Source organism: Condylura cristata, unplaced genomic scaffold (genome assembly GCF_000260355.1).
Source record: "Condylura cristata isolate star-nosed mole 26May11 unplaced genomic scaffold, ConCri1.0 scaffold00005, whole genome shotgun sequence".
Taxonomy (NCBI): domain Eukaryota; kingdom Metazoa; phylum Chordata; class Mammalia; order Eulipotyphla; family Talpidae; genus Condylura; species Condylura cristata.
Window position 1 is genome coordinate 8,318,833 of NW_004567106.1, and position 14,227 is coordinate 8,333,059.

Genomic DNA, 14,227 nt, shown 5'->3' on the forward strand with positions numbered 1-14,227 from the left:
GCAGAACAGGCAAACTGAGAAAGTATACTGCTGTGGGGAGCAGCAGGCGGGTCAGGAGAGATCTGCCACGCCATGTGGATCACCTCTGGGGCCAGGGATGGAACTTGCACTGAAGTGGCTGCTGCTCACTTGCAATGCTGTGTCCAAACCCACTGTGCCACCAAGGAGAACCCCATAGTGCTCCATTTTAACCCCTTGAGCCTCCAGGGAGGGCCCTATGCAAACTTTTAGTAAAGAATGTAGAAATGTTTTCCATCTTTAAGTAAGCTGCAACAAATTTCATTTGCAGATATTTTGTCTGCAAGATATACAAGCCTATCATTAGTATAAAATCTAGCAGTTAAAATTATTGGGTCACCGAGCATTTTTTTTTTTTATAAGTAGAGGCTAATTGCCCTCCACGAAAGCTATCCCAATTTTCAGTCCTAACAGTATGAGAGAGAAGCAATGTTTTTGACTGGGACCCAATTCACATATGTATTCTAAAAGAAACAGAACAGCAAAAATATTATTTTTACATGTTATAAATGTCAGTAAACTCTATTTGAGAGCTAGAAAATATAAAATTAAAATCAGTATAATCTATTCTGTAAAATTTCCTGATGATTATATTTTAAAAATTAGAAATAAAAGTTAAGTTCCCTTTATTAGAAAAAGCATCATCAATTATCTTTTTGTCATCTAAAATTCATACTCAGCTGAGAAGTTAATACCCCTGTTTGGATTTTGTAATTATATTGTAGTGACTGATCAAGATAGTTCAACAGGAAACCCCATTCCAGAAACTCCCTCAGCCAAACACAAGATCAGACTAATTTAACATCTATTGACATTTCTCACATGCATTCTCTATTGTTTTCTTCATCTTATTTTAGCATTTTTATAGTAATTTAATTCATTAATAACCATGACTTTTAGCCAACCTGACAAGTATATATACAACCAAAATCATCCATGCAGGTTGATTGGACTCAGTTGTTAAAATATTTAGGGGAAAAATAGGGTGAAATATTTCCTTTTACATTATGCTTAATGAATTTTAAAGCAGATATTACCAAAGGGATTATTTGGTATCTAGTTATTTTTAGTTCATTAGCTCTAACAGGCTTCTAATTATTTTTCCTTAACACTTTGCAAAAAAAAAAAATTGTAAGACAAGTCACAATGTTTTGTTTTCTATCAAAATAGTTATAGATAATGAATCCTTACAATAATCCTGGAAATTAGAAATTATTATCTTTGCTTTACAAATGATGAACTAATGGCTCAGAAGAATTAACTTTTCTACAGTCAAAGGAGGTTGTGTCAGTGTTGGATTTACAACTATATAAGCACTCCAAATACTGCAAATGCTCACATACTTGTGAGTAAAAGCCAAATGGTTTATAGATATTCTCCTCCAGAGAATAAAGCCAGAAGAAATTAATTTGAACGTAAACAAGAACTATCAAGGTTAGCTATAAGAGAATGCTATTTTAGCAGTGAGGATGGGATACGGAAGGAAGCACCCAAGGAATTACTATAATGGTATTTGTGATGTTCCAGTTCTTAAATTCTTAAATTTACTAGTGTCCACTTTATCACCCCAAATATGTGTGTGGCATTTTTTAAGTATATATCAAAATACTATGTAATAAGAATATCTTAAGAGAAGTTTTCGAAGCAAATGAATTGAGGGATGTTGTGAACTGCTTGTTTCAATATCTTAAAAAAATAAAAAGTGATGTTTCCCTTGGGGATGTCAGTGTAATTAGTGAATGGGTATAATGCAGCACACCATGGCACCCACAGAAATTCTGATAGTTAACTATTGTTACTATTTCTTTGCTATTTCTATGTCAGAACTCAACTGACTCCACTAGATATTAGAGAAAATCTGATCCTAAATAAATACAAAGTCCCAGAGGATTAATTCTTCCTGAAAGGTCATTTAGATTCAAATAAAGAATTTTTTATTTAGTTTCTGTATTTATTTAATAACTACTGTTAGTCCAACAGCATGTTGCATTTGTGTTCCTTAATATCATGTTCCTTGATATTAATATACTTGGTAAATTTTTAGATTGACATATCATAATTTAAACTTGTCCATTTTCTCAAAATAGAAATTTCTTTCTGCTTGCATATATGTGCTGTTAAAGTGACCTTACTAAAAACTGGCCATTTCAAAGTTGTTTTTTAGAATGTCTGAGCACAGAAATGTGACAGCTCTAATTTTCAGTAGCTGGGTAAAGAATAACTTAACTGCTTAGGCAGGGGATGCACACTTAGAATGCTTTTGTTATAATCCAGGTGAGGAGTAATGATTTACACTGGAGTATTCGTAGTTGAGTTGTGAGAAATGATCGATTCTAAACATACATTAAAGGCAGAGCTAATGGTATTTTCTAACTTGCTGGATGTGAAATGTGACAGAAAGACAGGACTCATCATTGTTACATTTTTTGCCTTGCAAAAATAGAATAAGAGAATTGCCCTTAACAGAGGTGGAGAAAACTGTGAGAGGAACAGGTGAAAAAATATATATCCATAGCTCAGTTTTGTTCATATTAAATTTGAAATATCAAGTGTAGCTATAAAATAGGAAATCTAAGAAGTACAATGGAGTGTTGTTGAAAAGGAAGGAAGAAAATAGAATAATAACTTCAGAAGTAAAGTTTTTTTTAATTTTTATTTTATGTATTTATGCACATAAGAACTGGGATATATGCCAGAGGTGTGTGTGGGGGGGAGTGATCAGACTCACTAGAGACAAAGTGGGGTGCAGAACAGACAGATCTACTGAAATACACTGCTGAGGGGAGCAGTGAGAGAGACAGGGGAGGTCTGCTGTGCCATATGGGTTAGCTCCCTGGCCAGGGATCTTTTTACTTTTTTTTAAAAAATGCAGCTATTATAAAGTTTCAAATTGCATATGTAGCTGTGATAGCTTGATAGTGCTGAGACTTAACCCTCTGCACCAGCAGAGAGATTCTGAGAAGTGAAGTTTTTACAGAAGTTTGATGTACTTCTAGGGCAATTTTCTGCATAGGTATGAGGAGATGAAATCTAATATACAAGTGAAGAAGCTGACCTTTGGAGAATTTATTTATAAAAATGAGAGAAAAGATAGAACAGAGGCCCCAGTTGCACATAGGATATTAAGATGATAGAAGTTTGACTAAGATCTCTTTTAATTGGTTCCAAACTTTTCCAAGCAAAATTCTTAGCGGAAAATGAGGATGCTAGCAAAGGGTTGGAGCTAAATGAGTGAGAAGAAGGTAAGAAGTAGTCCCTAGGAAGGAGACTGAATCATGGAAATACAGCATGAGTAATGCAAGGGTGAAGAAGGGCAAGGAATGTAAGGATGCAACATATTTTTATGCTCAGTTCTGTAATTTCTCAGAGACTGTTGTCCTGGTGTAATACTTTCATTCATTATGCTAGGAAATCTGTGGGCTCTTTCAAAGTAGAATGCCATACCCTTTAGTTCTGGGAAATCCTCTTGTATCATTTCTTTCATATTAGTCCACTCCAATTTCTGTTTTCAATTTCTAAACCTCCTAAAGTTGGATATTGTACCTCTAATTTTCTTGTCATTTCTCATTTATTTCCTTCACTACCATGTTTTGTTCTACAGGGAAATTGCCTGAAGTTTAACTTCTAACTCTTCTACTGAATTTTCATTTTTGTTATTTTTTAAACTTTTCTGATAGCTTTTGTTGGTCACATTTTTATAGCCTCCTGTACACAATCAATACACTCTATCTCAAATGTACACATACATTATATGCGGTTTTTTTCGTATCAAAAGTTTGCTTCAAGTGTCTAGTAATTCTTGACAGAATTCTATTGGCAGGACTTGTTGAGTGAACTCCTGTAAGGGTGATTGAGTGAAAAGGCCTCCAGTTAAATACTTCCTCATCTTCTCTTGGGTTGCTCCATTTCCCTGGAGAGAATTCTTGGAGAATTTGTCTGGAGTAAATGTGTAATCTCCAAAGTTCAGGAAGTCATGATGGGGAATAGGGAAAGAAGGTTTCATGTAAGAATATGAACCTGTACCACTTTGGCACCTCACCCCTGATCTCAGCTGTGACTGATATCTACAGAACTTTTTGGAGTAAAAATTCTAAACTACTTTTGTTATCCAGTTCCACATGTAAAGAGTTCATCCTAACAAGGCTACGTAATGACAATCCAATAATCCTGCTTGAATTCATAAAAGAGGGAAAAACTCAGGTCAAACTTACCCACAAACTTGGAATGGACAAATGAATCTAGAGAGTCACAACTTACCAGAAAAGACTCATGATTGGAAATGGTTGGGGGAACCTGTGCCCATGTAGGGAAACATGAACTGTAATTAATGAATTACTGGAGACGTAAGGTGGACAACAAAATATTGGATATTTATTTGAGCTAAATAATTGCGATTTGACCACTAAAGATATCTCTACATGAAATGTAGAAATGAGACTGTAGTTTCCTTTTTTATGACTTCACAGAATGTTTTTTTCCATCATTTGAATGCTAAGATGAGGACATTATGAAATGTGTCAAGCTAGAGAATTGTAATTTGAACTATAGGAACTGTGATTACAAGCCACAACGTCTTTCTTTAGTACCAACTGAGATTCTTTTATTTTATATATTTTTTTACATTATTCTTCATTTTGTATATTTTTTATCTCAGTTGTAATCCCTGTGGACTTCCCACCACCAATTCACCCATGTGCCATCACCATAGTCCGATGTGCTCTTCCCACCCCTGTAGAATGTCTCTGATTTATAGTTGTAAGTTGATGTTCTTTTTTTACTTTATTAAAATTACTATCTATCTATCTATCTATCTATCTATCTTCCTCATCCCTTACACTCCTGCTGAAACTGTCAAAGTCCTTTTCATTTATTTCTTAGGAAAAAAAAACCTGTTTTACACACACACACAAAATTATGATACATTGTCTAGTGGTGCCACAAAGTAAACATGTTAACAGTACTAAACTTTAACCTCTTACAGACCCAAGATCAACACGTGCCTTTTATCAACCCTATAGTCTTAGGAAATTTGCTTAATCTCTCCATGCCTCATTCTCTTCATATCAAAATGCAGATAGTACAGAATTGTTAGAATTATTGTGAGGTATTATGTATATAATGCAAATTCCCTCGGCTTCTGTTTGTCTGAGAAGACATTTATTTCCCCCTCATATCTGAAGGATAGAGTAATTCTTGGCTGGCAATTTTTATCTTCTTAAAAATATTTTGACCTTGTCATTCCTTTCTCTCCTTGTCTATGGTGTTCCTCAAAGTCAGATGTAAGACTGATAAAGTACTTTTTAGGTTATCTGTTTTTCTCAGCCAATTTTGTTGTTTTTTTGTCATGAGCTCTTGGAATTTTCACTAATATGTAGTTTGCATTCCCACAGGTAGTATAAGAGGGTTCCTTTTTCTCCGCATCCTCACTAGCAACTGTTTCAATTTTTTTTTTTAATATGTGCCATTCTCACTAGAGTGAGGTGGTATCTCATTGTGGTTTTGATTTGCATTTCCCTGATTACAAGTGATGTTACACATTTTTTTCATATACCTGTTGGCCATTTGCATTTCTTCTTTTTTTAATTGTCTTGTTTTTACGGCGCTGTGTAAACTCTTTGTAGATATTTGTATCAATAGTTTATCTGCTGTATGGAGTGGAAATATTCTCCCATTCAGTAAGAAATCTCTTGTTTTGGTTATTAGCTCTTTTGCCTTTTTAGTTTGATGTTAATTCCAGTTGCTTATATTCTCCTTTGTTGATTTGTCTCCTTGCTACTGGAGATAAATCCCCAAAGATGTTTCTGAGGATATTGTGTTGGTGTGTTTTGCTTACGTTTTCTTCTGTGTATTTCATGGTTTCAGGTCTTATATCCAAATCTTTTATCCATTTTGAGTTGATTTTTTTATATGGTGTGAGGTAGAAGTCTGCATGTCGCAGTCCAGTTTTGTCAACACCACTTATCAAAGAGGCATTCCTTGATTGATAATATATTCTTGGCTCCTTTGTTTTTAGATCAGTTGACTGTATGTGTGTACGTTTTATTTCTCTGTGTTTTATTTGTCTATGTGTCTGTTTTTGCTCCTATACCATGCTGTTTCTATTTTAATGGTTTTGTAGTGTAGTTTAATATCTGAGAATGTTGTAATGCCATTCTTTCCCCTTTTAGGAGCACTTTTACCATTTATGGTAATTTATGATTCCATATGAATTTCAACAATATTTATTCCTTTTTTTAAAAAAGAATTTCATTGAGATTTTGATTGGAATTACATTTAGTCTGTAAATTACTTTTGGTAAGATGGCCATCTTCATGATAATTCTTCTTTAGAAAATGGACTATCTTTCCATTTTTGTGTGCCTTCTTCTATTTCTTTTAACGGTGCTTTGTAGATTTTCTTGTATAGATCTTGTAAAGATTTTTGTTAGATTTATTGCCAGGTATTTAATATTTTGGTATAATTGTAAATGGTATGGTTTTCTAAAATTCTTCCTTTCAGCTTGATTATTTCTATATAGGAAAGCTACTGCTTTTTATGTATTGATTTCATAAACTACTACTTTACTAAACAGTTATATTGTTAGTTTTTCTATGGATTTTTTAAGGTTCTGTCTCTTAAAAAATATATATACTATGTATACTGGAGATGAACCTCAAAGATGTTTCTGAAGATGATGTATATTATGCCTATATTTTCTTCTATATATTTCATACACACATATGTATAGATCCACACATAAAACCTGAAATCATGAAATACACACAAACATACATATCATGTGCAAATAATGACAGTTTTACTTTTTCTTCTCTGCTGATATTCCTTCTATGTCTTTTTCTTACCTAACTGCTCCAGCTAGGACTTCCAAAATTATACTTAAAAGCAGGGTAAGAGTAGACATCCTTGCTTTTTTCCTGATCTTAATGGAAAGACTTTCAGTTTCTCACCATTAAGAATGATGTTAGCTATAGGTTTGTTATAGATGGGTTTTATTATGTTAAGATATGCCCCTTTTCCCCCAAATTTTTCAAGGGTCTTCATTATAAATGGCTATCAAAATTTATCAAATGCTTTCTTAGCATCTATTGAGATGATCATATATGGTTTTAATTTTTTCTTTTTGTTGATGTGAATCACATTAATTGATTTTCAGATGTTGAACCATTCTGTGTCCCTGAGATGAATCCCATTTGTTTGTGCTATATAATCTTTTTGATGCTGGATTCTGTTTGCTAAGATTTTATTCTGGACATTTATATCTATGTACATTAGGGAGATTGGCCTGTAGGTTTCTTTTTGGTGTTATCTTTGGTTTTGATATTAATGTAATATTGACCTTGTAAAATGTATTTAGTAATATTAGTTTTTCTTAAAATTTTTAGACTTTTTGTAGGATAAGCATTAGTTCATTTTTGAATGTTTGGTAGAACATATTTGTGAAACCATCTAGATCTGGGCTTTTCCCTTACAAAAGAGGGAGAGCTTTGCAGGATGAAGTATTCTTTGCTTACATTTTTATCTTGCAGTTTTTGTAATATATTGCTCCATTGTCTTCTTTAAAAAAAAAAAGATTGATTTATTTATGCATACAAGAACTGGGGTACAGGTAATAGGTGTAGAATGTGAGAGGATTTACCAGAGACTGAATGGGGAGCAGAACAGGCAGATCTAATATAATACACTACTGAGGAGAACAGTGTGTGAGACAGGAGAGGTCTGCTGAGCTATGTGGGCTACCTGTCTGGCCTGGGATTGAACTCATGTTGCAGTTTGCAGTGTCTGTGGGTAGCTTCATAGTGCTGTGACTTAACCCCTTGCACCAGAGAACCCCCTCCATTTTCTTCTTGCCATTAATATTTCTTCAGAGATGTCTGATGTCAGCCTTCCTTTGTAGATTTTCTGTTTCTTTCCCCTCATCAGCTTCATAATTTTTTTTTTTGTCTTGAACTCTTGGAAGCTTTACTATTAATGTTTTGCTGTAGTTTTTCTTTCATTATAGCATCTTGGTTTCCTTCTAACTTCCTGTGTGTCTGCTTTCACTTCCTTCTTCAAGTTTGGGAAGTCCTCTCCAATGATTTCCATGAATAGTTTCTTGGTTCCTTTGTATCTCTCTTCTATTTCTGGAACTCCTATGGCTTTTGTTTCCTTTCCTTATGGTGTCAGATAATTCTCGAAGTGCTTCTTCATTCTTTTTCCTTTGCATCTCTTTCTCTGCTTTTCTTTATTGTTCTCCTGTTTCTTCAAGAATAGTGATTCTTCTTTACATTTAATCTATTCTATTTTCATAGCTTTTTCCAGAATTTTATAGCTGCTCTATTGATCTTTTAAGATGATGCAGTGTCTTTATTTTTCTTATTTAAAGATTCTGAAGGTGCTTTAAATAAGATTCTATTGTTTGTTGATTATATTTCTCATAGCATTCTCATTCCTTTCTGCATTTTCTCTTATACCTAAGTTTTTTAATTATGGAAATTTGAGTTATCTGTCAAGCAGAGAAATTCTTCTTGGTCAGTGTTATTGGGTTGTGGAGATTAATTTTCTTTTTGTGGCATATTGTTCCCAGGAATACTTCCTTGTCATTTGTATTTTTCTTTCTCCCCATTGTATACTTGTGGGTTTGCTGTAGGCATAGGGCCACCAGACCAGTGGTGCTATTGGGCATGACTTCTGGGTACCCTTACTGGGGCATAGATGGATCTGCCTGGTGCCTGGGTCTGTGTGACTGGTGGGTAGAGACAGTGGCAGGGATTCTCACAGCTCTCACCACAGCTTCTGTCCATCTGTTCACTGCTGTTGGAGGGCAGGATTTCTTTCTGATGGACTTTTGAACTCTTATCTGATAAGTAATTTTCCATAATTTTGTAATTGGCTTCTAGAAATTTATTCTCTATGAAATATGCCTTAGTGAAAGACTCAAAGTGCCATGTGTTGTGTTTTTCCATCTTCCCATTTGCCAGTCTTCTAGATTGCTTTTTGTTCAAGTGTTCTAGGGTATAGAACTTAACACTTTCCTGGTCAATGGCAGATGAAACTACTGTGTCAGGAGGTATGTGTGGGGGGGGACAGGTTAACACTGATATCCCTCATCTTTGGCTTTCCAGACTTGCTTCTCTACAGTTGGTCAGTGGTCTTTTAGCATAATTTACCAATGTATCAGCACCATTTCACAGTTTCAGCTCAGGTCCTGAGGTGGGTATTGGAAGGGCAGCACCTTTTTGAGCATTGTCTTCTTCACTGGGACCCTGCCCACCTGGCTCACCTGAGAACCTTCACATAAATCTCCCCGCAGTTAGGAGTATGCTTCCACATTCGATATTTCATCTTCTCAGCCCACCCTCGCATGAGAGTGCTAGTTTTAATCGCTGGTTCCCATCCTACAGAAACCTGTTTCCAAGCACTTCTCTCTACCCACCTTTCATTGAGTTGAATTTCTTCAGCATCTTTTTGTCATGGTCAACATTGGTCTCTGATGTCCAGGAAATGCTCTGGACATGAGAGCACCAAAGTCATGGGATTCTCTAAGTCTACTGCCCTTCTGGATTACTTAGTTTATCTTTCTAGGAGCAATGCAGAGTACATCCTCTGATATCATCTTCCATGCTACTCTCCAAAACTAGAAATAATAATTTCATATCTGTGTTCATACTATCTGGGAAATAAACTTAAAAATAGCAACTAACTTAGTCTATTTATGCTGCTATTATTGAATATTATAAACTGGGTGGTTTATAAATAACAGATATTTATTTCTCACAGTTCCAAATGTTTAAAATCAGGTCAGGGAATCACTGGATTCTTGGCAGGCCCTCTCTGTAAATTCAGACTGCTAACTTTTGGTTGTATCATCATATAACCTGAAAGAGTTAGGAAAATCCAAGATCTCTTTTTTAAGGGCACAAATTCCTTTCTTGGAGGCCTTATCCTAACACCTAATCACTTAGAAAATGTCTTACCTTCTAATACCATCATCCTGGAGAGTAATATTTTCACATATGGGAGGGAGATTGACAAAAACTTTCAGTATGTGGCTCTAGCCTTGTCCTCAAACCACCTGTATTATTGTCACATGGACTGCTTGTTAAATATGGATAATTCTGGGGTTCTTAGATCCATCTCAGATGTGCTCATCTAGAAAATTTTTATTTCTACATATTTGGTAATGTAGATGTCAGATTCAGTTCCTTCTAACATATTAGCTCTTCCAGCTTTTAGGTAGCTTTCAGTTGCATCAGAATTCCAAATGATACTTACATCATTGAATTAGAAAAAGAAGTTTATGAAGACTATTGTCCAATAACTTATTTCAAGAGACTCTCTAATAAGGTTTTATATACTTTTGTATGTACATGTGTGCAGACACATACAAATATGGATGTATAAATATATTCAGAATAGCTTATACAATTTCACAAAGGGGTTTCTTGGTTTCTTAGATAAGGTGGGGGAAATAGTAGTGTGTGTGTGTGTGTGTGTGTGTATTCTGGAGATAAAGTGTTCAAATATTTTGTATTATTTCACTCATTTGTTTGTAATGGCATACAGTTTATATAACATCTATATTAACATCTATATGGATTCAAAATTATTCTTGGATTACCTGTGGCAATCGTTTCATACAGGAAATTCTGGGATATAAGGTAGGCCTTATCTTCTGAGTTACAGAGTTATTCTGGACACTTCCAAGAGTAGGAGGTATAGCAGGGTAAATCTCATGAAAAGTTGGAATCATGCCTGAATTCTCTGACTTCACAAGGTATCTTACTTTTCAAGAAGGAAAGAATGTGATTAAGTCCATTTATCACTAAAGAAAATGTGAGGCCAACATTGATTAGAATTTATGCCACACTGACTCACAGGAGGTCAGTCTTCTTTGTATCCAGTCTTTATAGAGATCCAAGCATTTATAGCCCAGAATAAACAAGGCTGATTTCACTCAACTCTATGATAAGCAATAATAACACAGTTCACTTTCTTTATGCACACTGTAAGTGTAGTGGGTATTTAGCATTTCAGTGATTCTTGACCACAATGGAAAGATTAATTACATTTTCTTTCACTTTCATATTTAAATTAAGTTATCTTAGCTCTAAAAACTACACTGACACTTAATATGACTTTTCTGGAAGCTCATTTATTTTCTATGACTTCTTAGGTAATATAGAAGTCCTCAGAAATCTGAAATTAGTACACATTCTATACAGCAATCAATTATAGTTTTTGGATTACATGCTTATAATTGTGTTCCTTATTAGCAGTAACACCTTAGATTTTCTAACACTTCATTAAGCTCATTGGGTCATGTTAAGAGAATACTAAATTTCATAAATCATTAATTACATTTTGAAATGTAAAATTTTAAACAAAAAATCTTAAGCTGTACTTAGTTTATTCTGTAAGCATGTGTTTTAGATTTAAATAAACTTCACTATCTTAGCACTATTTAAAGGGCAGATATACAAAGTACCTTTAGAAAGTTTGACTTTAATTCCTCTGGGGAAACAAATGTAGCTCAGTATCTTCACTATAGAGAAAGCAAGTCAACATTAAAAGAAATGTAACACTAAAAGCTTACTAATGAGTTTCACAGATGTTATAATCAGAATCTCTAGAATGTAACTCCAACCTGCGATAACAAATAGATACCATTTTCCTTTTCAACTTTGGTCCATTGGAAGTAACATCCAAAAGCTTTTTTTTTTTTGGAAAGCTACAGGGCTGTGTTTGCATCTATAAGAAAGAGCTGATGATTTATTTGCAATGACTTCCAAGGGAGCTTCCAGTGACCCTCGCCTTGCTAAATTCAATGGTCATTTCTCAGTCCTCATTTTACTTAAATTATTACCAACAGTAATAGGTTTTGTCACAAAACCTATTACTTCACTTTTTTCACTTGGCTACTGGTTGCTTTTACCTAGCTAGCCACTATTCTCAGTCTAACTTGCTGAATACTCTCTCCTGCCTTCCTAGAGTTAGAGGGTTCCAGGACTCATTCATTGTATCTAACTTGCTCCCTAGAGTCTAATAGAACAATAATATGATCCAAAAATAATGGGACCAAAAATCGCAAGCCACATCTGTAATTTGAAACTTTACAATAGCTGCATTTAAAGGTAAAAAGAAACTGCTGAAATTCATGTATATTTTATTTAACTCAATATATCCCAAATATCAGTATTTCAACATATAGTCAATACAAAATGTTAATGACATATTTTAAGTTGTTTTAATAGTTTTAAAAATCTAATTAAACTAAAAGCATATTTAAATTTAGAACAGCTATATTTCATGTGTTCAACAGCAATGTGTGACTGAAGCCTGCTCTATTTGACAGAATAGCCCTAGATGATCTCATCAAATCCCTTAACTTAAAATATCATCTATATACAGACTACTTTCAAATTTGTATTTCTTGTTTGACCCTCTCTGGAACTTCAGGCTCAAACATCTAAGGGTATACTTGACACCACTTCTTAGATACCTATTGTATATCTCTAATCATGTATAAAATGGAGCTCTTCATTTTCTGTCAATTTGTTCCTCATCTTATTAACAGGCAACTCCACCACTTAGTTGCTCATATAAAAAAATGTTTGAGTCAGGCCTCCCTGGTGGCACAGGGGTTAAATAACAGCACTACGAGGCTGTCCACAGTCACAAGTTTGACCCCTGGCCAGGGAGGTGACCCATATGGTGCATCAGACCTTTCATCTTACCCACTGCTCCCCTCAGCAGTGTATTTCGGTCAACTCGCCTGTTCTATTCCCTACTCAGTCTCTGCTGAATCCTCTCACCCCACCCTTCTCCCTGTACCTCTGGCCTGTGTCCCAGTTCTTGTATGCATAAATAAGTAAATGTTTTTTTTTTAAACACACAAAAAAACAAAAATGTTTGAAAAACATTTGACTCCTCTCTTTGTTTCAAACCTCACATTCGATATACAACTCCTATGGTCCTATTAGTAGCAGATTAAGATATACTCAGAACTTGGTGACAAATCTTTACCCCACCCCCTCCCACTACCATCATCTAGACTCCCATTATCTTGTCTGGATCATTGTAATAGCATTCAAAATACCCCCCCCTCCAATACACAGAGTCCATTCTTCTAGCTACCAAATGTACTTGAATAACATAAGCTGGATCATATCACTAATTGCTCAAAATTCCCCAGTGCTCTCTATCTGACTCAGATTAAAAGCTGAAGTTTTTACAGTGGCCTTAAGAATTCTATAGATCTGGCTTCTGTTATTTGTCTGACTTTTCTCTTTACTCTTTTCAGACACCTTTTTCTCCTGTTTTTCCTTTACCATGACATTCTTGCTTTAACAAGAATGATTTGCTGCACCATCACTTAGCTGTACAACTCATCTCTTTCAAAACTTTGTTTAAATCTTCTCTGGGAATGCCTTGAATGAATGAATGACATGACATGACTGAATTGGTCCCTTAAGGAGACAACAGCACAATAATGCTACATGCTTACCCTTCTCACACACAATTCACTTCCAGCACTTACTGACCACCCATTACATGGGTGCCTCACTTTATTGTACATCTCATGTACTGTGTCTTTTACAATTTAAAATTTTGTGGCAACCCTGCTTCAAGCAAGTATGTTGGGTCACTTTTCCAACAGCATATGTTCATTTCCTGTCTCTGTGTCACATATTGACAATTCTCATGATATTTTAATGAATGAATTTCACTGAAATTCAATATTTTTATGTTATGGTGATCTGTGATCAGTGCGTTTTAATGTTATATTATTATTGATTTGGAGTGCCATGAACTGCACCCTTATAGCACATGAAGATAATTGATAACTGTTAAATGTTTGCTGACTGCTATAGCAACCAATTATGCTCCATCTTTCTCCCTCATTTGAGCCTCCCTATCCCCTGAGATGCAACAATATTGAAAACCACCTTAGTTAATCTCTCTACAATGAACTCTAACTGTCCCAGTAAAGAAAGACTCACACATCTCCCACTTTGAGTCAAATGCTAGAAATTACTAAACTTAGTGAGGACCGTTGTCAAAAACCATATAGGCCAGAGAGTAGTTCTCCTTTGTCAAAGTTAGCTAAGTTGTAAATGCAAAAAAAGTTCTTGAAGTAAATTAAAAGTGCTATACAGTGAATATATGAGTGATAAGAAAGTGAAACAGCTTTATTGCTATATAGGGAAACTTTAGTGGTCTGGATAGATCT